This window comes from Scyliorhinus torazame, chromosome 4, assembly GCF_047496885.1.
Source record: "Scyliorhinus torazame isolate Kashiwa2021f chromosome 4, sScyTor2.1, whole genome shotgun sequence".
Lineage (NCBI taxonomy): Eukaryota > Metazoa > Chordata > Chondrichthyes > Carcharhiniformes > Scyliorhinidae > Scyliorhinus > Scyliorhinus torazame.
Genome location: NC_092710.1, coordinates 93,741,833 through 93,766,919, shown reverse-complemented (window position 1 = coordinate 93,766,919; position 25,087 = coordinate 93,741,833). Strand labels below are relative to the sequence as shown.

Genomic DNA, 25,087 nt, shown 5'->3' with positions numbered 1-25,087 from the left:
CCATCACAGAGCAGTATCTTCAGGTCCTTAAGTGATCCCTATCTTGTCTGCGCTACCTGTGGTCATATCCTGCAAGCAGGAATAGACTTTGTATGTCATATTTACATTTGCTGGTTGAGCATTTCAATGGACTGACAGCTGAATTTCAAAGTCTGCTGCTGATACAAAACCTAGGAGTATTTGTGACCTGCATGGAGGATAATGATGTAGAGGACACAGTGTTATGGGCCAGGGTTTAGAGAACCCCAAAGTGTATCATGGAGTTCACCTGACCCACAACTTTTAATAGATTATGGTATGGGGAGCACACGGCCCACTCTACAGGTGTGGTACAGCAGAAATGGAAAAGTATTTTTTAAAGCAAAACAATGTTTATTCTATGAACTCATGTTAACCTTTTTAAAACATACAGTGAACACCTTATCAACCATTAATTCAAATACAACCCCCAAAGAATACAACACTAAGTAATCCTTTAAGCTTTCCTTTTAACATCCATAAGACTTAAAATATCTTTTACCAGAAGTACATCAGGTTAAAGTCACTACTGTAAATATTTATAATTCTGAATTCACCAAATGATCAAGGCACAGTCTTTTCATGGCAGAGAGATCAACAGTACACCTGCTCTGTCTGGCTTCAGCTCTAACACTGTAAATCCTTCTGCACTGTAAATTCTATGAAAACACTGAAAACAAAACTAAAGCACACCCTGCAGCAAACAGCCTAAAACAAAAGTAAAAATCTGACAGACAGCCCAGCTCCATCCCCTCTCTGACATCACTGCAGTAGTAAACACTCATTTCTTAAAGGTACTCTCACTACAGATATTTATATACACACCCATTTATAAACATCCATTTCTCAAAGGTACTCTCACTACAGATACTTAGTACGAAGTCTTACAACACCAGGTTAAAGTCCAACAGGTTTGTTTCGATGTCACTAGCTTTCGGAGCGCTGCCCCTTCCTCAGGTGAATGAAGAGGTATGTTCCAGAAACACATATATAGACAAATTCAAAGATGCCAAACAATGCTAGGAATGCGAGCATTAGCAGGTGATTAAATCTTTACAGATCCAGAGATGGGGTAACCCCAGGTTAAAGAGGTGTGAATTGTACCAAGCCAGGACAGTTGGTAGGATTTCGCAGGCCAGATAGTGGGGGATGAATGTAATGCAACATGAATCCCAGGTCCCGGTTGAGGCCGTACTCATGTGTGCGGAACTTGGCTATAAGTTTCTGCTTGGCGATTCTGCGTTGTAGCTGGTCCTGAAGGCCGCCTTGGAGAACGCTTACCCGGAGATCAGAGGCTGAATGCCCTTGACTGTTGAAGTGTTCCCCGACTGGAAGGGAACATTCCTGCCTGGTGATTGTTGCGCGATGTCCGTTCATTCGTTGTCGCAGCGTCTGCATGGTCTCGCCAATGTACCACGCTTCGGGACATCCTTTAGCATCCCAATAGCAGTCAAGGGCATTCAGCCTCTGATCTCCGGGTAAGCGTTCTCCAAGGCGGCCTTCAGGATCCGCGACAACGCAGAATCGCCGAGCAGAAACTTATAGCCAAGTTCCGCACACATGAGTACGGCCTCAACCGGGACCTGGGATTCATGTCGCATTACATTCATCCCCCACCATCTGGCCTGCGAAATCCTACCAACTGTCCTGGCTTGGTACAATTCACACCTCTTTAACCTGGGGTTACCCCATCTCTGGATCTGTAAAGATTTAATCACCTGCTAATGCTCGCATTCCCAGCATTGTCTGGTCTGGCATCTTTGAATCTGTCTATATATGTGTTTCTGGAACATACCTCTTCATTCACCTGAGGAAGGAGCAGCGCTCCGAAAGCTAGTGACATCGAAACAAACCTGTTGGACTTTAACCTGGTGTTGTAAGACTTCGTACTGTGCTCACCCCAGTCCAACGCCGGCATCGCCACATTACAGATACTTATATACACACCGATTGATAAACACCCATTGCTTAAAGGTACTCTCACATGACAACAGGCAGGCTGGTGAAATGGATGGTCATGTGGCTCCGAGAAATGTTGGAAGGAAGAATGAGAAAAGGTAAGTAAAGGGTATTAAAGTGGGTGCAGGAACTGAGGAATATAGGAATATAAGTGCACAAATTGGCATGGCATGCTGATAAACCAGTTAACAAAGTATGTGCTATCCTGGACTTTAAGCACAGAGTATAAAAGCAAGGAAGCTATAATGAATCATCATATAACTCGACCTCAACTGGAGTTTTGTGTTCAATTGTGGAAACCACACTTTAGGAAAATGCGAGGGCATTAGATCGGGTGCAGAAAGGCTTCACAAGAATAGTTGTAGGATTGAGGGGCGGGATTCTCCGACCTCCCGCTGGGTCGGAGAATCGCCTCATGCGGCGCCGCTCCGACACTGGGACGCCATTCTCTGATGCGTGCCAAAACGGGCATGGTGCCCGGCCGCAAGGAGAATTGCCGAAAACGGCCGTAGCAGCGATTCTCCAATGGAGCAGGGATTCTCCGGACCGGATGGGCCGATGTCCCGCCGGCGTGACCGGATGTCACGCTGGCGCCGTTCTAACATGGTATAAAACAGCGTCAGCCAATCATGCTGGCTGACGCTGTAGGAGGATGTGGTGACGGCGTGGTGCGGCCCCCGGGGTGGGGGGGTTGGGGGGGGGGGGTTTGACGGCGTTGGGAGTGGGGAGGCCAGGAGGGGGAGCAGCATGGCCGTGTCTGCGGGTGGTGTGGGGGAGGCTGCCGGGGGTGGGGGCGGTGTTGTCTCGGGGGGGTGCCCACACATGGGCATCATTGGCCCTGTTGTATGGCTGGGGGCAAGTTGGTATGGGAGAACTGTGGGGGGGCGGTGGGCGGGCGGTGCAGGGCCACACATCACACGCACCAGAGCTCAACTTCTTTCGCAGCACCCCTCACACACACTGGTACACAGTCCCCACCCCATCCCGCACGCATCAGACAGAGTACAGAGGCAGCTCACATAGGTGTGGAATGTGTTTAATAACAGACATCCTGTACATGTGTCCTGGCCCATTTAGCTATTCTGTGCCAACTTACTCATCAGTGTCTACCTTTCTGGCCTTACGGGCCCCAAGACTACGTCTAGGTGTTCCCCCAGGCGGTACAGCAGAACTGGAGGTGGACTCCTGTGATTCCTGCCTTGTGACTAGGGTCCCCTTTGGCGGCCGTTTTCTGGGGCGGCCCAGCCTGGGTGGGCCAGGCTGCACCTCGGGCAATTGGGATGGCATGATGCCACCCTGTTCTGCCTGCTGCCCATCCCCATCCTTACCAGGGATGGTAGGGGAGGGGAGTCCGAGATGGCACGGGGTTCCGGCACCCCCCTGCAGGGGGAGCCGGAACGGGCCCCAGCACCACCTCCTCCCTCGGGGTGCCCGCTCGCCCCTGGGGCTCTCCATGGGATGGGGGCGCGAGCGGATCCAGCACCCGGGGCACCACCATCATCTGGCGCTGCCAGCCCTAGAGGCCCACGCTAGTATCGACCATGGTCTGGACGTTCGCAGCCATGGAGCTCAGGGAGTTCGCCAACCCGGTCTGGCTCTGCACAACGCCGTCCATCACTCGGGCAATGGTGCGATGCTCTCAGCGATGGCCTGCTGAGACCGCGCCAGGTTGTTATGCGCCTCTGCGATGTTTAGCTGGCTCTGGCTCATGGCTGCCTATGAGAGGGCAGCCCTGTCCTGGGCCGCGGAGGACGCGTGCACAGATAGCCCCAGGCCTTGCAAACTCAGTCCCATGCCCGACACCGTAGCCACCATTGTCTCCACCGCGGACGGCACCCGTGCGGTTTTGGCCTGTGTGGCACACATGACCGGCGCATTTCCTGTCCTGGACGTGGATGCACTCCTGCACTTGCATCGGCAGGTGCTGGAAACCGGCCGTCACATTCTCACACCCCTGGGTCCCTGACTGCATCGGGTCTGTGTTGTAGTGATCTCTGTAGGTGCATGCACACAAGGGGTTAATGGGTAAATAGCAGCACCACATGATCACTAGAGGGCTGGACCAACGGGGTATAAAAAAGCAGCCACACGGGGTCTCTCTCTCACTCGTGGGTGCACTCTGAACAGGGTAACATCAGAATCACATAGATAGTTAGTGGAGTTACGTTTAGCTATTATTGTTAAATCTTGTTAACCAATTCCTCGTTTCCATGTTAAGGTAAAGAACTCATGCATTAATAGTGATAGTTACTCAATAAATCTTTGTTGTTACTGGACGAGTTCGAGTCTTCTTCAACAAGATTCAGAGGACCTCACCATCAACCAAGGATTGAGTAACACGTGTTGTCGACCACGCAGGTAACACAACATGGTACCAAGGAGTGTTGGCCTTAACAACAACAGAAACTAGCTAGATTAGGTCCGATAGACAAGAAAAAGAAAACATTCGGATAGATATTCGACCACGGAAGGCATCACAGCAGTCAGACCTCTCGGGCAAGAAAAAGCTGGTAAGATGGACTCACTTCCAGCTTCAGAGCCCCTCAGAACCTCTGGTGATCTCCAGTATAATTGGAAAATTTTCCTTCAATACTTGAATCTATTTCTGGAAATTAAGGACATAACCGCTGTGCCAGATTCTAAAACAATAGCCAAACTCTTATCTGCGGCGGGGAAACAGGCCATGGAGATATATAATTCATTCAATTTCTTGGAAGGTGAAGACAAAACTAAATTTAAAGTAATTATCGCAAAATTTGAACAACACTGTAAAAGTCAGTCTGGTGAGACACTGGAAAGACTTAAATTTTGTAATAGGTGCCAAAGATTCAGAGAGTCAATCACTGATTTTATTGCAGATCTCCAGGTACTAGCACAAGGCTGTAATTATGCTGATTTCAGAGATGCTATGATAATAGATCAATTAATTTCTGGACTATCTGATAAAAATTTAACGAAAAAACTTTCACAACAACAGTATCTAACTCTAGAAATAGCGATTAAACAGTGCATAGTGCATGAACAGAAAAAAAAATCAGTACCTTCAATTTATCCAAAGAAAAAACGGCACCAAAACTTACCATGAGGCAAAGGCAGGATCTCACTCGATGCAGCAGCACTTTTTGCTTGGCAACCATCTTGAGCGAGAGCGTTCCGGCCAGTACACACATGCGCACTTCTCAAACAGAGACAAAACGGCAAAATACACTTACGCAGTTGCGAAAAGAGCGCACAGTACAGGAAACTCGGACTGCGCATGCACAGTCAATTCCTATGTGTTACGTCGCGGGCGTCATGACATCAGAGGACCTGGACCTTAAAAGGGAAATGCCCGAAAATTGCAAATAAGAAATTTAAAGCTACAAACCTTTTGCCTCAAACGACAAAATGAAGACCGAGTCTCCACCCACAGTTAAAGATGACCTCCACAGCACCCTGAAACACACAGTTTGCAACACCCAAAGAGAAGAGCATAGTGACAAATCCATAGCAATTTGTCAACCTCCAACACATCACATTTGACCCCTCAATCAAAACTACTCACCCACCCCAATTCTCTTTCCTTCCTTATTTAAGAACACGTTGTTACCTCAAAATCTCATGCCCACAACTGCACCTTTGCTTCCGTCCAATCAGGTTTCTGTCCCATGCCCCAGTACTGAAATGGCTCTTATCAAAGTCCCTATGTGACAGTGACCATGGAAGCCTATTCTCCCTCATCTTTCTCTGTTTTTCGCCTTGGACAAGGTTGACCGTACCATCGCCCTCCAGCACCTCTACGCTGTCATCCAGCTGGATGTGACTGCACTTGTCTGGTTCCATTCTTATCTATCCGCTCAATGCCAGAGGATCACCTGCAATGTCTTTACTTTGCATTTCTGCAGCATTATCCCTGGAAAACCAAAGAATCTATCTTGTTCTCAACTACATGCTGACGTACCGTAACATCACCTGACAACATAACGGGCACGATCCAACCGTCACATTGCACTGGAAAAGATGGAAAAAAACTTTTTTTTAAATAAATTGCTTATTGTCACAAGTAGGCTTCAAATGAAGTTACCGTGAAAAGCCCCTAGTCGCCACATTCCGGCATCTGTTCGGGGAAGCTGATACGGAAAGCCGGGAGATCCCGCTCCTGGAATCTACCTACCTCACGAAATTCTGGTCAGAAGTTGCGCTGTGAATCCTGCCCACAATGAGAAAACACTTGTTTTGGGTGCAGTTTGCAGTGGAATTAATGCCCAAAGCAGAAACACTTTGGGGAGGATTGTGTAGAAGATTGTAGTTTAGTCGGGCAGTATGGTCGGCACGGGCTTGGAGGGCCGAAGGGCCTGTTCCTGTGCTGTACATTTCTTTGTTCTTTGTTCTTTGTTCTTTGAGGTGTTAACGCAGTGGTATTGTCACTGGACTAGTAAACCAGAGCCCAGAGTAATGCTCTGGGAACCCAGGTTCAAATCCCGCCACTGCAGATGGTGAAATTAAATAATTGAATTTGGATTTTGATTTGGGTTTATTGTCACGTGTACCGAGGTACAGTGAAAAGTATTGTTCACGAACTGTCCAGTAGAACATTCCGTACATGAAAAAACATAGGGCAAACATAAATACACAACAAAAATACATAGGCACAGACATTGGGTGAAGTATACGGAGTGTAGTACTACTCAGTAGAGAAGCTGCATGGCGAGATCAGTTCAGTCCAAATGAGGGTCATTCAGGAGTCTGGTAAAAGCGGGGATGAAGCTGTTTTTGAATGGCAATCTGGTGGTGGTTGCGACGTTGAAAATCTGGCGCCAATTTCAGCAACATTCTAAATTAGGTAAGATGTCGAAGCGAGCTCCGATTTGTGATAATCATATGTTTGAGCCGGCAAGACTGGATACCAGGTTTTGGGGCTCGGTGGATAAGTGGATGGATTTCATGGGGGACTTGATTCTGGAGGAATACCTCATGAGTCAGGAGGAGCTGACAGAAAGTTTGGGTTTTATCAGGTGGAAAGCTTTAGTTATCTGGAGGTGAGGGGCTTTGCAAGGAAAGTTTTCCCATCATTTCCGGTAGTGCCACCATCCTCACTGTTGGAAAGGATTTGCATGGCTGGATGTCTTAGCCGTCGCCTCGTTGATTGCTAGCAGACGGGTTCTGTTGGAGTGGAAATCAGCTTTTCCTCCCAGTGACTCAGTGTGGTTGCGGAATCTCATGGCGTTTTTGCATCCTGAGAAACTTAAATACATGCTAAGGGGTGCAATTGAGGGATTCTACAAAAGATGATGGCCTATTATTGTGTTCTTTAAAGAGCGAGTCACCATCAGCTGTTGTGGGGGCGGTGTTGATGCTGCTGTGTTTGGTTGATTGTTTTACGGAACAAAGAACAAAGAAAAGTACAGCACAGGAACAGGCCCTTCGGCCCTACAAGCCTGTGCCAACCATGCTGACCGTCTAAACTAAAATCTTCTACACTTCCTGGGTCCATATCCCTCTATTCCCATCCTATTCATGTATTTGTCAAGATGCCCCTTAAATGTCACTATCGTCCCTTCTTCCACCACCTCCTCCGGCAGCGAGTTCCAGGTACCCACTCCCCTCTGTGTAAAAAGCTTACCTCGTACATCTCCTCTAAACCTTGCCCCTCGCACCTTAAACCTATTCCCCCATCGTAATTGACCCCTCTACCCTGGGAAAAAGCCTCTGACTATCCACTCTGTCTATGCCCCTCATAATTTTGTTGACCTCTATCTTGTCGCCCCTCAACCTCCGTTGTTCCTGTGAGAACAAACTGAGTTCATTCAACCGCTCCTCATAGCTAATGCCCTCCATACCAGGCAGCATCCTGGTAAATTTCTTCTGCACCCTCTCTAAAGCCTCCACATCCTTCTGATAGTGTGGCGACCAGAATTGAACACTATACTCCAAGTGTGGCCTAACTAAGGTTCTATAAAGCTGCAACATGACTTGCCAATTGTTATACTTAATGCCCCGGCAAATGAAGGTAAGCATGCCGTATGCCTTCTTGACTACCTTCTCCACCTATGTTGCCCCTTTCAGTGACCTATGGACCTGTGCACCGAGATCTCTCTGACTTTCAATGCACTTGAGCGTTCTACCATTCACTGTATATTCCCTCCCTGCATTAGACCTTCCAAAATGCATTACCTCACATTTGTCCGGATTAAACTCCATCTGCCATCTCTCCGCCCATGTCTCCAAACAATCTAAATCCTGCTGTATCTTCTGACAGTTCTCATCACTATCCGCAATTCCACTAACCTTTGTGTCGTCTGCAAACTTACTAATCAGACCAGTTACATTTTCCTCCAAATCATTTATATATATTATGAACAGCAAAGGTCCCAGCACTGATCCCTGCGGAACACCACTAGTCACAGCCCTCCAATTAGAAAAGCACCCTTCCATTGTTACTCTCTGCCTTCTATGACCTAGCCAGTTCTGTATCCATATTGCCAGCTCACCCCTGATCCCGTGTGACTTCACCTTTTGTACTAGTCTACCATGAGGGACCTTGTCGAAAAACTCTATCAAGTTAGTGAGACACGACCTCCCCTTCACAAATCCATGCTGCCTCTCGCTAATACGTCCATTTGCTTCCAAATGGAAGTAGATCCTGTCTCGAAGAATTCTCTCCAGTAATTTCCCTACCACTGATGTAAGGCTCACCGGCCTGTAGTTCCCTGGATTATCCTTGCTACCCTTCTTAAACAAAGGAACAACATTGACTATTCTCCAGTCCGGGACATCACCTGAAGACAGTGAAGATCCAAAGATTTCTGTCAAGGCCTCAGCAATTTCCTCTCTAGCCTCCTTCAGTATTCTGGGGTATATCCCATCAGGCCCTGGAGACTTATCTACCTTAATATTTTTCAAGTCGCCCAACACCTCGTCTTTTTGGATCTCAATGTAACCCAGGCTACCTACACACCCTTCTCCAGACTCAACATCCACCAATTCCTTCTCTTTGGTGAATACTGATGCAAATGCTTCTCTTTGGTGAATACTGATGCAAAGTCTTCTCTTTGGTGAATACATTTATGCTTTGTTATTTATTTTAAAAACGTTTTAATAAAAATATTTTTAAAAAAGTTATTTAAATTCTCATTCAAAACAAAGAACAACAAAGAACAAAGAAATGTACAGCACAGGAACAGGCCCTTCGGCCCTCCAAGCCCGTGCCGACCATACTGCCCGACTAAACTACAATCTTCTACACTTCCTGGGTCCGTATCCTTCTATTCCCATCCTATTCATATATTTGTCAAGATGCCCCTTAAATGTCCCTATCGTCCCTGCTTCCACTACCTCCTCCGGCAGCGAGTTCCAGGCACCCACTACCCTCTGCGTAAAAAACTTGCCTCGTACATCTACTCTAAACCTTGCCCCTCTCACCTTAAACCTATGCCCCCTAGTAATTGACCCCTCTACCCTGGGGAAAAGTCTCTGACTATCCACTCTGTCTATGCCCCTCATAATTTTGTATACCTCTATCAGGTGCCCCTCAACCTCCTTCGTTCCAGTGAGAACAAACCGAGTTTATTCAATCGCTCCTCATAGCTTATGCCCTCCATACCAGGCAAAATTCTGGTAAATCTCTTCTGCACCCTCTCTAAAGCCTCCACATCCTTCTGGTAGTGTGGCAACCAGAATTGAACACTATACTCCAAGTGTGGCCTAACTAAGGTTCTATACAGCTGCAACATGACTTGCCAATTCTTATACTCAATGTCCCGGCCAATGAAGGCAAGCATGCCGTATGCCTTCTTGACTACCTTCGCCACCTGTGTTGCCCCTTTCAATGACCTGTGGACCTGTACTCCTAGATCTCTTTGACTTTCAATACTCTTGAGGGTTCTACCATTCACTGTATATTCCCTACCTGCATTAGACCTTCCAAAATGCATTACCTCACATTTGTCCGGATTAAACTCCATCTGCCATCTCTCCGCCCAAGTCTCCAGACAATCTAAATCCTGCTGTATCCTCAGACAGTCCTCATCGCTATCCGCAATTCCACCAACCTTTGTGTCGTCTGCAAACTTACTAATCAGACCAGTTACATTTTCCTCCAAATCATTTATATATACTACAAAGAGCAAAGGTCCCAGCACTGATCCCTGTGGAACACCACTGGTCACAGCCCTCCAATTAGAAAAGCATTCCTTTTGGAAGCATAAAAGAAAGGTTGTCATTAACTGTGAGTTGAAAAAAAACCTGTTCCAATTGCTTTCCACAACCTATCATTATCACAGCAAGGGATTGTATGTTCACAATTTGATTGATAGCTCAAAAAAGATTAGTTGTATCTGATGTGGGGTTCTGAATACAACTGTTTGTTTTATGAGGGACTAAGTACTTACTTGAAGAGATTTGCATATATTGAATAGTCATTCTTGAATTAGTGTTTTCTGTATATATTTGATATTTAGAACTTTATTTCATTTAATCTCAGCATGGGTCCTGAGGTCAGCCCAAGGTGGATAGTGGGCGAGTTGACACGGAAAGTCTATGGGTAAAGGTTGGTGGGTAATGGCATGAGATGGCACTGAATTGGCATTGGGGCTAAAAGGAGCCTTTGAGATCGGCAGGGGCACAGGTTTGAATAGATTTCCACTGTTGGCATAGGGCTGTAAGGGGCATGAGAATGGGTTGGCTTGGAAGGTATGAGGGGGCATGAATTGCTGTGTGTGGGCATGGGGAGTGGGGTTGTGAAGGGTGAGATTCTATTGTTTGAGAAAACAACTGGACCAAAGTCAGAACGCAGAAGCTGAAAGATCCAGTCATTCAGGGCAATTTCTCCCTGTGAGAGAAAGGGTGAGCCACGAGATTTCCTGACTCCCGCTACCTGACTTGGGGATAGATATCTGTGCCAGTGGGTCGAATGACCTTCTTCTGTCCAGTATGATTCAATGATAATCGAACATGTTAAAGTTGAAATTGCAATGTAGGTAGGGAGATTCAAACACTTGACACAGTTTACAAATTTGGATGTTGACCCTGGACTCAGGACCAAAGGCTGTCACCAGCACGGTAGTAACAATGGTAATTATACTGATCACTGCAGACTTTAGGTGAGTATCATCCTCCCTGATAAAGCACTACATCAACGGCAAGTGCAGGAACAGTACACATTCACTGTGTCAGGCAGAGGAACGTATCTTTGATAGGAAACTGAGGAAAAAGGTTATGGAAAAAACAAGCATCTGAAATATAGATGTAAAAGTGTTTGCATTTTAAGAAAAACCTACAATTCCGCTGTGGGAGTTTGAGAAAAACATGTGAACTAAAGAAATAAGTGATTGAGAATGATAGCTTCTCTGACAGAGTAGAAGATAGAAACTTACTGGCAGCTTCAGCAATTTTTGAAGGCCTCCACAAAAACAAGCAATGAAGCGTCCCTATAGTTATACAATAATATTGCCAATTACAACTTCAAGGCGCAAGCAAGCCATATGCCATTTGATACCAGTGGCCAAGTAATAGGTTGTTTCAACAAATTGACTGGAGTTCACAAATGAGCTACCACTCTAACTTTTAGCTGAGAAGATGTTAAGTGTCACATTGTTGGCGATCACAAGTTCCTATCAACAATTACATTTACAATTCATTATTGTTTATCCTTCAATGTCAAAAACACACCCAGAATATTCTTTTGAAAATGAATTTTCTTTTAGACTGATTGCCATAATCCGACCAGAGGCAAGGGTGTTTGCAACATTAGAGTCCCGTGGCCTCACCTGAATATAGAGTCATAGTCATAGAGGTTTACAGCATGAATACAGGCCCTTTGGCCCAACCTGTCCATGCCGCCCAGTTTTTACCACTATGCGAATCCCAATTGCCCGCATTTGGCCCATATCCCTCTACATCACCTTACCCATATAACTGTCCATAGAGACACACAGCAGGCAACCTGTTCCGCTATCCGAGGGGCATTAACCTTCCCATCCAGCTTTGTCCATTCAAAGATTGTTTTCCGCTGACTGACAGAATAAGGTGAGGTTATATTTTACACTTACAACACGGTAGGATAGTGGAGTACTGCCGATGTAACACTCCACTCATATGATGTTCCTGTGCGGCATATTGTACTGCGCCGCTTGAAATGATTGGAGGACCTTTGGAGAGAAAATAGAGTGAGTCGGAGGTGGTAAATTAAACTGGGTGATGCCTGATCGAACGTGTGGGATTTTCCCCTCGCTTCCCTATATCCCCATCAGATCCCAGCTCACCTCTCACAAAGCAGGGTTAGGGCAGATTGGAAGGCTGGACAGGAGGTCTCAGCCCTCCCTCACTACCTCTCGCCCCCCCCAAATTCAGTGATCCACCCAGAGACCCCCAAATCCCAAACAGTGGGTGTAAACCTACGGCCACGCTGCACCCGACAAACAGCTCACAATATGATCCTCCCAGATGAGGGGGCAGAGCTGAACCCTTAAGCAAAGGTTCTATAGGATATAAATAGCCCAGCCCAAGTGGGCCGGGCATGTGAGACTCTTCGGAGGGTAGTGGTTGTATCGAGTAGGTTAAATAACTATTGAGTTTTCTTCAAAAAAAAATTTTTTGAAAGAATTTAGAGAATCCAATTCATTTTTTCCAATTAAGGGGCAATTTAGCGAGGCCGATCCACCTACCCTGCTCATCTTTTGGGTTGTGGGGAAGAAACTCACGCAAACACGGGTAGAATGTGTAAACTCCTCACGGACAGTGACCCAGAGCGTGAATCAAACCTGGGACATCGGCGTCGTGAGGCAACAGTACTAACAATTGCACCACTGTGCTGCCCTTATATTGAGTTTTCTAACAGTCATCGCATGTGGTCGCTCACCTGGAACGTTACACTAATGGCACTTGTTTTTGATTGGAACGAGTGAGCCTGAATACACCAGATGGATTATGCAGTTGGCAATTTCATCCAGCACCAACAATGTGAAGATACTGCAAGGACTTTTTTATTGTGCCGTGCTTGCTTACACAAAGTCATGGACATCTATTTTGAACTGTGTAAAAGGACCTTTCAAGCGGTCTTTCTATCTCTTGCTGCCACAATTGAAATCACTTCTCAGTAGCTAGATTCCTATAATATTGCGAATGAGTGTTCCACTGGAAGTATTTATTTATCATGTTTGATATAAGATCCTGTAACGCAGTTTCCTATGCAAATGCTATTCTTTAATAGCCATTAGAAATCATTCCCAGTCAGTACTAATTGTAGCCAGTAGACAGCAATTGTTATAGCACTGGGGAATCACAAAGCATAAAGTCGCTAAACGGTGCCTTCTTATTTTTATGATCATGCTGAGTTATCCTCTAATACCCACAAACTGCTCCGAATCTATTACCACACGTGCTGATGAAAAAGTCACATTAACTTTGCTAAAGCCTTATTGAGAGGTGAAAAATCCCACATGTTCTGAGAGTTATTGGGCGGCATTTACCGACCCCCCGCCGGGTCGGAGAATCCCCGGGGGGAGGCCCGAATCCCGTCCCGACGCCGGCTGCTGTATTCTCCGGCGCTGTTTTTTGGGCGGGGGGTGAGATTCCCGCATCGCCGGTTGGGGGCCATTGGCAGCAGCCCCCCCCCCGGTGAATCTCCTAGCCCCGATGAGCCGAGCAGCCGTCCATTTTTGGCCAGTCCCACCGGCGTCAACCACTCAACTCACGCACCGGCGGGACCTCGCAAGTGAGTATACGTGGGCATCAGCAGGAGGGGGCGCGGGGGGATCTGACCCCGGGGGGGGGCCCCAACGTGGCCTGGCCCACACTTGGAGCCCACCGATCTGCGGGCGGGCTTGTACCGTGGGGGCACTTCTTCCTTCTACGCCGGGCCCCTATAGGGATCCGCCACATTGCCCGAGGGGCCGGCACAGATAAAAGAGTGGCCTTCTGTTCATGTGCGAAAATACGGCAGCCGGTCTGCACATGCGCGAGATCATGCCAGCCGTTCCGCGCATGGGCGAACTCGCGCCGTCCCTTCGCCGCTGGCTGGAGCGGTGCCAACCCCTCCGGGGTCCAGCTAGCCTCCTAGACAGGTGAGAATACCTCACCTTGGGGGGGCCGTTGACGCCGGAGTCATTAGCGGCGGTTTTCCTGCCGGCGTGGGGACTTAGTCCCCAGAAGGGAGAATCCTGGCCATTATCTCCAAATCAGACTTGGAGCTGGATCCTCCACCAGCGGGATGCCCCATTTTGCCAGCAGCGGAGAGGTTCACAGATGGCGTGGGGCTGCCCCACAATGAGAAACCCCATTGACCAGCCGGTGTAACGGAGCATCCCGCCGGCGGGGTGAGGCAGAAATGTGGCACAGTGGGGCGGAGGTTTCTGCCAAGGGAAAGGTATTGCTAAGATCCACATTAAAGATAAGGAATTAGATTCTCCATTTGGCAGGATCTTCCGATTTGCTGGCAGCGCACTCACGCCCGCGGATTTCCAGATGGTGTGGAACTGCCCAAATTGGGAAACCCCATTGGCCGGCTGCCAGGATGGAGGTTCCCACTGCCGTCGGGGGTGTACCGCACCAGAAAATGGATGCAGCAGGACGGAGAATCCCCTCCCCAGATCTTTATAGTTCAGAAGTCACCGTTGTAGCCCAAGGTTTCTGATTATTAGGCAAATAGTTCATCGGCACCACGGAATGCTGTTCCATAAAGGGAGATGGTTCCAGAATTCAACCAATATCTCCATCAGAAGTCCATGTTGAGAGTATACATCCCATCCAAACATAAGGATTAAATCACCATAGCAATAAACTTTGATCACAATGGCCTGCCTTTCTCACATGGTGCTGAGGGCTGAAGGCATAGTGCATGATAATGTGTTGAATATAGTGCAGACAAATTCTTCAATTAGTCATTGGCCAAGCTCATTGAGAAATGTTACATTGAGATTGATTATTTCAAATCCCAGGCACAGCCCAGTATTGTAAATTAGCATCTAGCTTTTATATCCCTAGCATGGTGATATTGCCAAGAGCATCACGTTCACCTTCACCTTGCCCTTGCCCATGTAAATGATCATTTGCATCATTTCATTATTGGAATAGTTTTGAGCATGGAATGAAAGGTCAGAATCTCTCCATGGGGCACTGTACAAACACAGTACAGCATTGCAAGTATGGGTTTTAGCATCTATTAAGAGTACGACCTCCGAGATAGGAAAGCACTGGGGGAAGTTAGATAGGAATGTTGCTCATATTATGCAATGTTGACATTATAGTGCCAGAAAGGGAGTAGAATATTATGTGTTTCTCATATTTAGAAGCGATACAATTTATACAATTCAGACTAATATTGTTTGAGATTCTTAATGGAAACAAGAATGTGGAGAAATAAATTATTGCCTGATAAGAAAGCACTATTTTTTTCGAATCTAGCTTCAGCCACAGTTATAAACCCAGGCTCGGTATCAAAAATGGTGTTATGTGTTTACTGGCTGACAACCATGTTTTAAAACGCTGAGCTCACATTCCAGTCATTTGAAACACCAGTTCCAAAGATGACTTTACCTTACACACAAAATAGGAACAGAAGTAGGCCATTCGGCCCCCACCCCCGAGCCTCCTCCGCCATTCGACAAGATTGTGGCTGGTTAGTTTGTGTTTTGAGTTCCACATACTCTGTTTTCTTATTCTTCCAATCATTTTCCCACATTATACTCCATCTTTCAGATTTTTGCCCACTCACTCAACCTATCTATATTTGTCTGCAACCACCTTATGTCCTCTTCACAACATACTTTCCTACATATCTTTGTTTCATCTGCAAATTATGCTACCATGCCTTCATTCCCCTCATTTAAGTCATTGATATAAATTGTAAAATGTTGAGACCCCAGCACAGACCCCTAGGGGACTCCACTCTCCAACTTCTGCCAATCAAGAAAAGATACATTTATGCATATTCTCTGTTTTCTGTCAGCCAGCCAATCCTTATTCATGTTCACACATTACACCATGAGCTTTTATTTTCTGTAATAGCTTTTAATGTGGCACCTTTTCAAATCCCTTCTGGATATCCAAGTACAGCATGTCTACAGGCTCCCCTTTATCTACAGTGCATGTTATTCCTTCAACAAACTCCAATAAATTGATAAAAAACGATTTCCTTTCACAAAACCGTGCTGACTCTTCCTGATAACCTTGAGTTTCTCGAAGTGCCCAGCTATAACCTCCTTAAATGATTAATTCTAACACCTTCCCCATGACAGATGTTCAGCCAACTGGCCAATAATTTCCTGTTTTATGCCTCCTTCCTGAGTTGAATTGAGGAGTCATAATTACTACTTTCCAGTCCGATGGAACCTTTCCAGAATCTAGTGAACTTTACAAAAGTAACACCAACATATTCCTCATTCGCCAACTTTTTTACGGCTCGAGGACAAAGTTCTTCAGGACCCCGAGACTTGACAGCCCGGAGTGCAGTTTGCTTGGAACCTCTTCCGAGTAATTGTAATTTCACCAAGTTCCTCAGTTCCTTCCGTCTCCTCATTTGCAGCTGTTCCTGAAATGTTTGTAATATCCTCGATAGTGAAGACAGAAACAAAATACGTGCTCATTTCATGCGCCATTTCCTTATTATCTACTATTAACTCCCCCATTGTCATTCTCTAGAGGGCCAACACTCACATTACTCTTTTCATTTTTAAATACTTGTAGAAACTCTTGCTGTCTGTTTTTAAATTTATTTCTAGCTAGCTTTCTCTCATACTCTAATTTATTTCTCCTGATTAAATGTTTAGTCATACTCTGCCGTTCTTTGTATTCTGACCAATCATCTGACCTGCCATTCATTTGTGCAGGTCATGTGCTTTATCCTTAAGTTTAATGCGTTCCTTAATTTATTTAATTAACCACATTAGAAAGTCATTAAAGTGGAATCAACTTCAATGTAATCATATCAGACAATGAGAAAGGAATTCATTCAACCATAATTTAATCATGTGAACTATTGACCTGGGATCTACATGCCATGATCATTTGGGTAACTGGCCAGTTGAAGATAAAGGATCATATAAGAAGCCAACAAACTCTGTTTTGTGTTTAAGAAACTGTTTTGTTCCACAAAGTCAGAAGCCAGAGAGATGTTGGAGGATCAGGACATTGGGAGTTGTCCACTCTCCCCCTCTATCCTTCCTGCAGGTTTGAGCCCTCTCTGCTGTTGACTAAACACCCATCACAGGCAGCGATTGAAGAATTAACCCAGCAGCTCCGGACTCCATAAAAGCAGAGAGGAATTGCCTGTCATCATAAATTGTCTTGACCCTGGATCATAGGGACCACCAATCTCAGCCTGAACCCTGCCAGTTATCAGTCTACAAGACATTTATACCTTTAATGTTTCTGGTCTCTTACGAAGGCTGCTAAATCTATCCCCACACTCTTAAGTTTGCTTATGCCTATTATGTGTGGTTGGAGCACTCTAATGGAACTCCTTCCCTAACAACAATTTACTTTCTCGTGTTTTTATCAAACTTCACATAAATGTCTTCACCACCTCTTGACAGTACGTTCCAAGACTCTAACACTGAGAAGGACAAGGACAGCAGAAACATGGGAACACCACCACCTGCAAGTTCCACTCCAAACTGCTTACCATCCAAACATGGAATTATATTGCTGTCCCTTCTCTGTCACCAAATTGTCACCTGGAACCCCCTCCCTAAAAGCAGTGGTTCAAGAAGGCAGCTCACCTCCAACTTATAATACTCTTTATTAGTGTCACAAGTTATTAGTGTCACAAGGGGCAGCATGGTAGCATTGTGGATAGCACAAATGCTTCACAGCTCCAGGGTCCCAGGTTCGATTCCGGCTTGGGTCACTGTCTGTGCGGAGTCTGCACATCCTCCCCGTGTGTGCTAGGGTTTCCTCCGGGTGCTCCGGTTTCCTCCCACAGTCCAAAGATGTGCGGGTTAGGTGGATTGGCCATGCTAAATTGCCCATAGTGTCCAAAATTGCCCTTAGTGTTGGGTGGGGTTACTGGGTTATGGGGATAGGGTGGACCTTGGTTAGGGTGCTCTTTCCAAGAGCCGGTGCAGACTCAATGGGCCGAATGGCCTCCTTCTGCACTGTAAATTCTATGATTCTATGAAGTAGGCTTACATTAACACTGCAATGAAGTTACTGGGAAAATACCCTAGTTGCCACACTCCGGCAAATATTCAGGTACACTGAGGGAGGATTCAGAATGTCCAATTCACCTAACAAGCACGTCTTCGCGGCCTGGACTCATCCGAAGGTTGATGATGGATAGGCGCTGAAGGGGGATGGGCAGTTTGGGCGATAAGGGCGGGGGCCTTTATTTAGATTTTTGTGTGAGAGCTACCATGCTGGCAAATATGCTGATGAAATGAACAATGTGGGGACAGGGGCTGCGATGGGTAGACAGATTGAGGGTGGGGCGAGTAGTGGAAGTGATTGGGTGGGAGAGGGAGGGGAAGAAAGGATTTGAATGCTGGTGGTGCAGATGGGGCGGATAGCTCATTAGGCAAGGATGGTGCAGGGTGGAAGGGGAAGCCATTTTGTGTGGCCTCAGATGATAAAGGAAAATGGTGGTTCTATAATAGATTTGAATAGCAGACGTAAAATGTAGGGTGGGTGCTGGTGGTAGAAGCCCCCGGTGATAATAGTGACCAGGAATGTATAGGGTTTAAATGAGCTGTGAAACATGCCAAGTTATTCAGGCATTTGTATAGCTTGAGGGCGGAGGTGATATTTCTCCCGGAGATGCAGTTGCTGATTAAAGACCAGGCCTGGTTGTGAAAGGGATTGGTGGAGTAGATTTTACTATTGGGATTTGACTCTAAACCAGGGGGGCGGCGCTATTCTACATAGTAAGAGGGTGCCATTTGTGTTAGCCAGGGAGGTGCGAGATCCAGGAGAGTTGATTTGTAATGGTTAGTGGGATCTTGTTTTTTAAATAATGATAATTGTTATCATGTCACAAGTAGGGTTACATTAATACTGCAATGAGGTTACTGTGAAAATCCTCTAGTCGCCAAACTACATGGGCGTCGATGGTGCTGGTAAGTGTTTATGTGGCAAATTGGGATGATGGTGAATTTGTTAAACGGAGGGTGGCTGTTTTCCTGGACCTGGACTCTCATAAATTAAGGGTGGTGACTTTAACTGTGCGATGGATCCTCAACTGGATCAATCGTGTAAAAGACTTCATCAAGTCGAGAATGGTGAAGGAGCTGGGGGTGTAATGGACCAGATTGGGGGGGTTGATAATTGGAGGTTTTGGAATCTGCAGGGGAGGGAATTTTCATAATTCTCCCATGTACATCGGGTGTACTCCCCCATAGACTTTTTTATGGCGGATAATTTGATTCTCCCTGGAATAATAGGGTGGAGTATGGGGTGATTGTGTCCTCGGACCACGAGCCACATTTGATGGACATAAGATTGAGAATAGGTCCGTCTCGAATTCCCATGGAGGATGGACTCAGCGCTACTGGCAGTGAAAGGTTTTACGGAAGGATGACTTGGATTATCAAAGAGTACATCGAGTGTAATCAAAATGAAAGGCCTTGCCTCCACGTTCTGGGAGGCATTCAAGGCAGTGGTAGGGAAGTGATTGTATTTAAAGCTCATAAGGACAAGGTGGAGAGGTCTGGGAGGCAGCGATTCATTGGTGGAATTTTGGAGGTCGATCAGTGGTATTCTGTGGCCCCAACCAGGGAATTCTTGATGGAGTGGTGGAAGCTGCAAAGGGAATTCGATTTGACAATGACAGGGAAGGCCAACTTTGTAGAGCAAGGGGTGTCTTGTACGAGCATGGGAAGAAGGCTAGCCACTTGCTAGAGCACCAACTGCAACGACAAGTTGCCACAAGGGAGGTAGTCTAAGTGAGAGAAGAAGGAGGAAACTGGTGAGGACCGGAGCATTTGAGTCATTCTATAAGAGGCTATCCATGTCTGAACCGTGGGGGAGGGAGATGAGATGGGGTGGTTCCTTGATGGATTGATGTTCCCAGAGTTTGAGGGGGAGAAGCGTCAAGGACTGGAGAATCCGCTGGGGTTACAGGATGTGATGGGGTCAATGCAGTCAGGGAGGGCACCAGGCCCAGATGGTTTTTCAGTTGATTTTTATAAGCGATTGCGACAGAACTGTCCCATCATCTCCGAGGGATGTTCTCTGACACTTTGACACTAGAAGAATTACCGGCCACGCTAGCTCAGGCGTTTATTTTGTTAATCCCCAAGAAAGAAAGAGACCCGGTGGAGTGTGGGTCCTGCAGGCCCATCTCCTTGTTAAATACGGACTTGAAAGTTCTGGCTAAGGTAGTAGCATGATGGCTTGAGGGGTACGTTCTGGATGTGGTGTCGGAGGATCAGACAGGTTTTGTGAAGGGGAGGCAGCTGTTTAGTAATATCAGATGTCTATTGTTATGATGCCGTCTAAAGGAAGGGTGCCGAGGTTGTGGTGGCTATGAATGCGGAGAAGGTTTTCAATAGGGTATAGTATTTACTGGAGGTGTTGGATAGGTTTGGATTTGGGCTCACAATTATCTCTTGGGTGAGGTTGTTGTATGCGACTAGTGTGAAACCAAATTTGGTTACCTCGGAGCATTTTCATATCTAGTGGTACGAGGCAGGGCTGGCCGTTATCCTCACTTCTGTTCGCAATAGCGATAGAGCCTCAGGTTATTGCACTCTGGGCTTCTATGGAGTGGTCAGGTATTGTGAGGGGGGGGGGGGGGGGCGGTAGAGAACACAGAGTTTCACTCCATTCTGATGACTTGTATATATCTAATTTGCTGGTGTAAATGGATAAGATTATGTGTATATTGGAGAAACGTGGCACCTTCTCGGGCTACAAATTGAATATGGCCATAAATGAAGTACTTCCAGTTAATGCCCTGAGGAAAGTTAATCCCAATGACAAGCGGCGGGAAGATAGAATCTCACCGCCAGCGAACGGTGCGCTACCGAGAAACATGTGGCTGGTGAACCAGAGAATATCAAAACCATAATTGGGTCTATTGCCATGAATATACAAGAGCTTGGGGTAAGGGATTGGATTCTTTACTATTTGGCACAAGAGATTCTTGGAATAAATCTACTGGATTCAGCCCATAGGAATTGGTTTTTATTGCCATGAAATATGGGGTCCATTAAAATTGATGACCGAGAAGTTTCAAAAACAACAGGACGGATCTTAAATGTTTGGAAAGACTAACGTGAGCTTGTCAGGTACCCCAAGCATTCAATACTTTAAGGAGCAAGAATTAAAATGTGGGTCGACAAACATGTCATGTCTAGAATGTTCCAGGCTGGAGATGAGGTACTGTTGGGACACCCAGTCAATTCCAGCCCCACACTTATTGGAGTCACAACACAAGTGAATTAACCAATAATTCTTAGAAGGATTCCTGAAATCTTTATCCCTTGGCTGCCCAATATTTATAGTCACTAGGTTTGTAAGTTTAAACAAAATTACTAATTTTTTATAACGAGAACAAATATGAAGTATGCAGTGAATACAGCTGCTTAATATCAAGCTAATGCCTGACTCCTTTAAAGGGCCCACCCTCTGTCACACACACACATGACAGACAAACGTTGAGCGGTGGAACGGGATAACAATAATAAGGAACAAGGTCAAAGGATAAGAGTTCTTCCTTCAGATGATTTCTTGAGTGTCCTTTTTTGACAATATGAGTGTAGATTAAAGTCCCTGGTTTACAGCCTGTATGATCTACCTTGCAGTTAGCAATGTCACGGTCAGCTTTTCCAGGAGAAGCCTCTTGCTTCACATCAGCCTGTTTTATAGCTAGAATGATCAGATTATGGATTCTGCTTGCATCAGTATTTTCTGAAGAGAGAATATTCAGATTCCGGACTCTCCCGTGTAGCAGCCTTTTCTGCAGAAAGCGTTATCAGATTCTGGATTCTGCTTGTGTCAACCTTTTCTACAAAGAGAGTTGGTTCCCACGGTGCGATTTTGGTGAGAATTCTTTGTCGAATTATTTCTGGAGAAAACAAAGTGGGGAAAAATGAGAGATTTTCTCTCACAACTGCCAAAGCGAAACTCAAAGCTCCTTAGGTCTCTGAACTATTTCAATGGGAACAGATCTAATCACCACCAAGCTTGGGTCACTGGGCATAACACAGCCTATTGGGTCAATTCATTGGCCATCCATCAGCCAAATCAATCAAAACAAAACTCAACCAATCTCTGTTGCTGGTGCCGGTCAGTCCACCACTCCAGCTCAAACCAGCACAGTCTTCTGCTCGGATTAAAGGCATAGACCACTGTTTTCTTCAAAGACACAAGTACACAAATCATCCATGGGTCAAAAATGTAATGGCAAAAATAAAACAAAGGAGAAATAAGGGAATATATAGGAACAAACAGGAAGGACCCTTACAGTACTGGTACTGTTGCCTTTGCAGGGTGAACCTCTGAAAACGATATTCAGCGGCCCCTATAGGTGAGTAGGAGGGTGAGTTACTTACCCGGCACGGGTGAAACCATAAAAATTAAAGTGGTTGGCCCAGCCATTGCACTTGGGGTGTGCTGACACCTGCGATGTCCCCAAATGCGGGATACTCAACTGCAAAATTTGTGGTAGTTGGGACTGCGTTCGCACTCTTGTGGGTGGCACAGTAGCACAGTTGCTTCACAGCACTAGAGTCCCAGGTTCTATTCCAGGCTTAGGTCACTGTCTGTGCATTCTATCCGTGTCTGCGTGGGTTTCCTCCGGATGCTTCAGTTTCCTCCCATAAGTCCTGAAAGACCTGTTGTTAGGTGAATTTGGCGTTCTAAATTCAGAATATGGCGATGAGGGGATTTCCATAATCTTAAGTAATCTTAATAAGTAACTTATTAAGGTGACTTCCCCAACAGATATTCCAAACTGTTGGAAGAAGGACCAGTTATGCCAGAAAATATGTTGAAAAAAAATCATTGTCGGGAAGAGGAGAGGAAGGAACAAGTGTGTCAGGTGGTAGAAGTAGTGGAACAGGACAGAGATGGGAAGAGTGAGATAGGAGAAGAGGTTGATAATTCACAGAGTGCCCCTTCTGTGGTACGACTAACAAGTAGTGACATCCTAGAACAATTAGAGACTGAGTTTGCCTATTTCGAAGAACAGCAGTGAAAAGATCTAATCAGGATACAGCACAAATATCAGCAGATTTGTAGAAACATACCAGGGTGCAATACATTGACAGATCATGATGTAGACAGAGGTGAATCTAACCTGATACAGCAACATCCGTCTCGACTGATCACATAGAGACTGGCTCAGTTAGAGGCGGAAATCCAGTGCATGTTAGATATTGTTGCGGAAACAAGCAAAAATTGTGTGGTCCACAGAATGCCAAGCAGTGCTTGTGAGATTGAGGGTGATTTAGTGGGTGAGTCAGTGTTGGCCACCCTGATGCAATGTTAAAATTGTGGACAGCTCCAGAAGGGATAACATGATTGCAGATTTGTCGTGGGTTTAAGGACTGATTAGTTACCAATATACAAGTTGGGAAGGGAATCTTTATAACGAGGAAGCATGAATGGATTTGTTTGTGATTTATGTCTTGCATACCTCCTAATGAACCATCTGTGCCCTGATGTTTCATTCCTTTTAGGAAGGGAGCCAACATCTTGTTGGCTCTCTTATTTCCTATTTCTTTTACTTTGTCGTTATTGTTTTTAGTCCATGGATCTTAATGGAGACATACCTTTAAGTTAAGAAAGGGAAGTGAGGAGCTCAAAAGTTTCAAAGTAGTACAGTGTACTTTGAAGTTTTAGATATTGAACAGAAAAAAACAGATTTTATGGCACCCGAGAGATTGGAGGGATTTGGTTTGATTGGTTAGTTGGTGGCCAATACATTGGCCAGGGACAATATTCTGCCCAGCCATGACAGTGATTGGGTCCTGCCAGGTGGGGTGTTTTCAGAGAACTCCGGGAGAAAACCCCTGGACACAGAGAGGAGAGGTTGTTTGTTGCTCTCTCTCTCTCTTGCTCTCACTTTCTCATTCTCTCTCTCGCTTCCTCTCTCGCTCTCTGTTTCAAATATTTCCTGCCTACTATGCCTGAGTGTGCAGAGAAGTCTCGGAATCTGGATGAATTTATAGTGAAAACCATTACAGACTGGAAGCAAATGCATCCAACTGGAGGCCTAGACTGAAGCAGGTTCTAACTGGAAGACGTCCATCTGAAACTGACTCTTATCAATTTACTTTTAGCATTATTTTTGCACCCCTCATTCTTCTTTGTGTTTGGCTGTCTTGTGTGTGAGTAGAGGTTTGTTGCTGTGTTTATTTGGTTCTAAATATGGCGGTCAGTATGGTCGCCTTCCTTAATCCTAATTACGTTTGCTTTAGAGTCGCCAGGTATCTCTCGATACCGCCACAAGGTTCAAACACGAATACTGATCAAAGAGCCGATACACCAGTTAGTTGGTTCAAAGTCAATACTATTTATTTACACACACAGTAAGATCTACTCATGCACAAAGTACTACAAACTAAACTACCTCTAATGCTAACGCCTATACTTAGCTTCGGGTGCCCACTCAGTCAGAGGAACAATGGCCGTTGTTCGGATCTGAGGCTGCTGGGGTCGAAGTGGTACAAGAGAACAGCTAAGGTCGTCCGTCTGGTAGCGAGCATTGACCTTAGACTTACTTGCTTCTGGTGTAGCTGGTGGAAGGTTCTCTCAGCTTTGAGAGCCAATTCCAAGAGAGCGATTCTCTCTCGGGGGTTTCTTCTTATACCCAAAGGAGTTTCGCGCACTTTTGGGCGGGACTTGAACTTGGCCCCAATCAATTGGGCCGCATCTTGATCACTCGTATTGATCTTGACCAATAAAGGGGTGGGTGCCCTGATGGCTGGGCGGGTCCTAGGTGGCAGTTGGCCTTGCTTTGTTTATGTAAGGAACTGGCGCCACGAGGTCTGGAGCCAGATCGGTTACTTAAGTATCTTCCTTTGTTCCCGGAGATGGGCCATCAATATGCTAATAGGCCTACAGTTTCAGTCTCGTCTGGGAGCTGTGGTTCCAATATACATACAGGCTCTGTGCCTGCTTGCTTTCTTAGCATTGTCCATAGTTCCCTACAGTCTCTGCAAACATCCATTTTGTATTGTGGAAGTGGCCATCC

The 25,087-nt window shown here is 45.9% G+C and overlaps 1 pseudogene; it reads left to right on the top strand.

Annotated features, from left to right (window-relative positions):
* The first annotated feature begins 22,434 nt into the window (after positions 1-22,434).
* LOC140415687 (U1 spliceosomal RNA) lies at positions 22,435-22,582 on the top strand (annotated as a pseudogene).
* Positions 22,583-25,087: the final 2,505 nt, after the last annotated feature.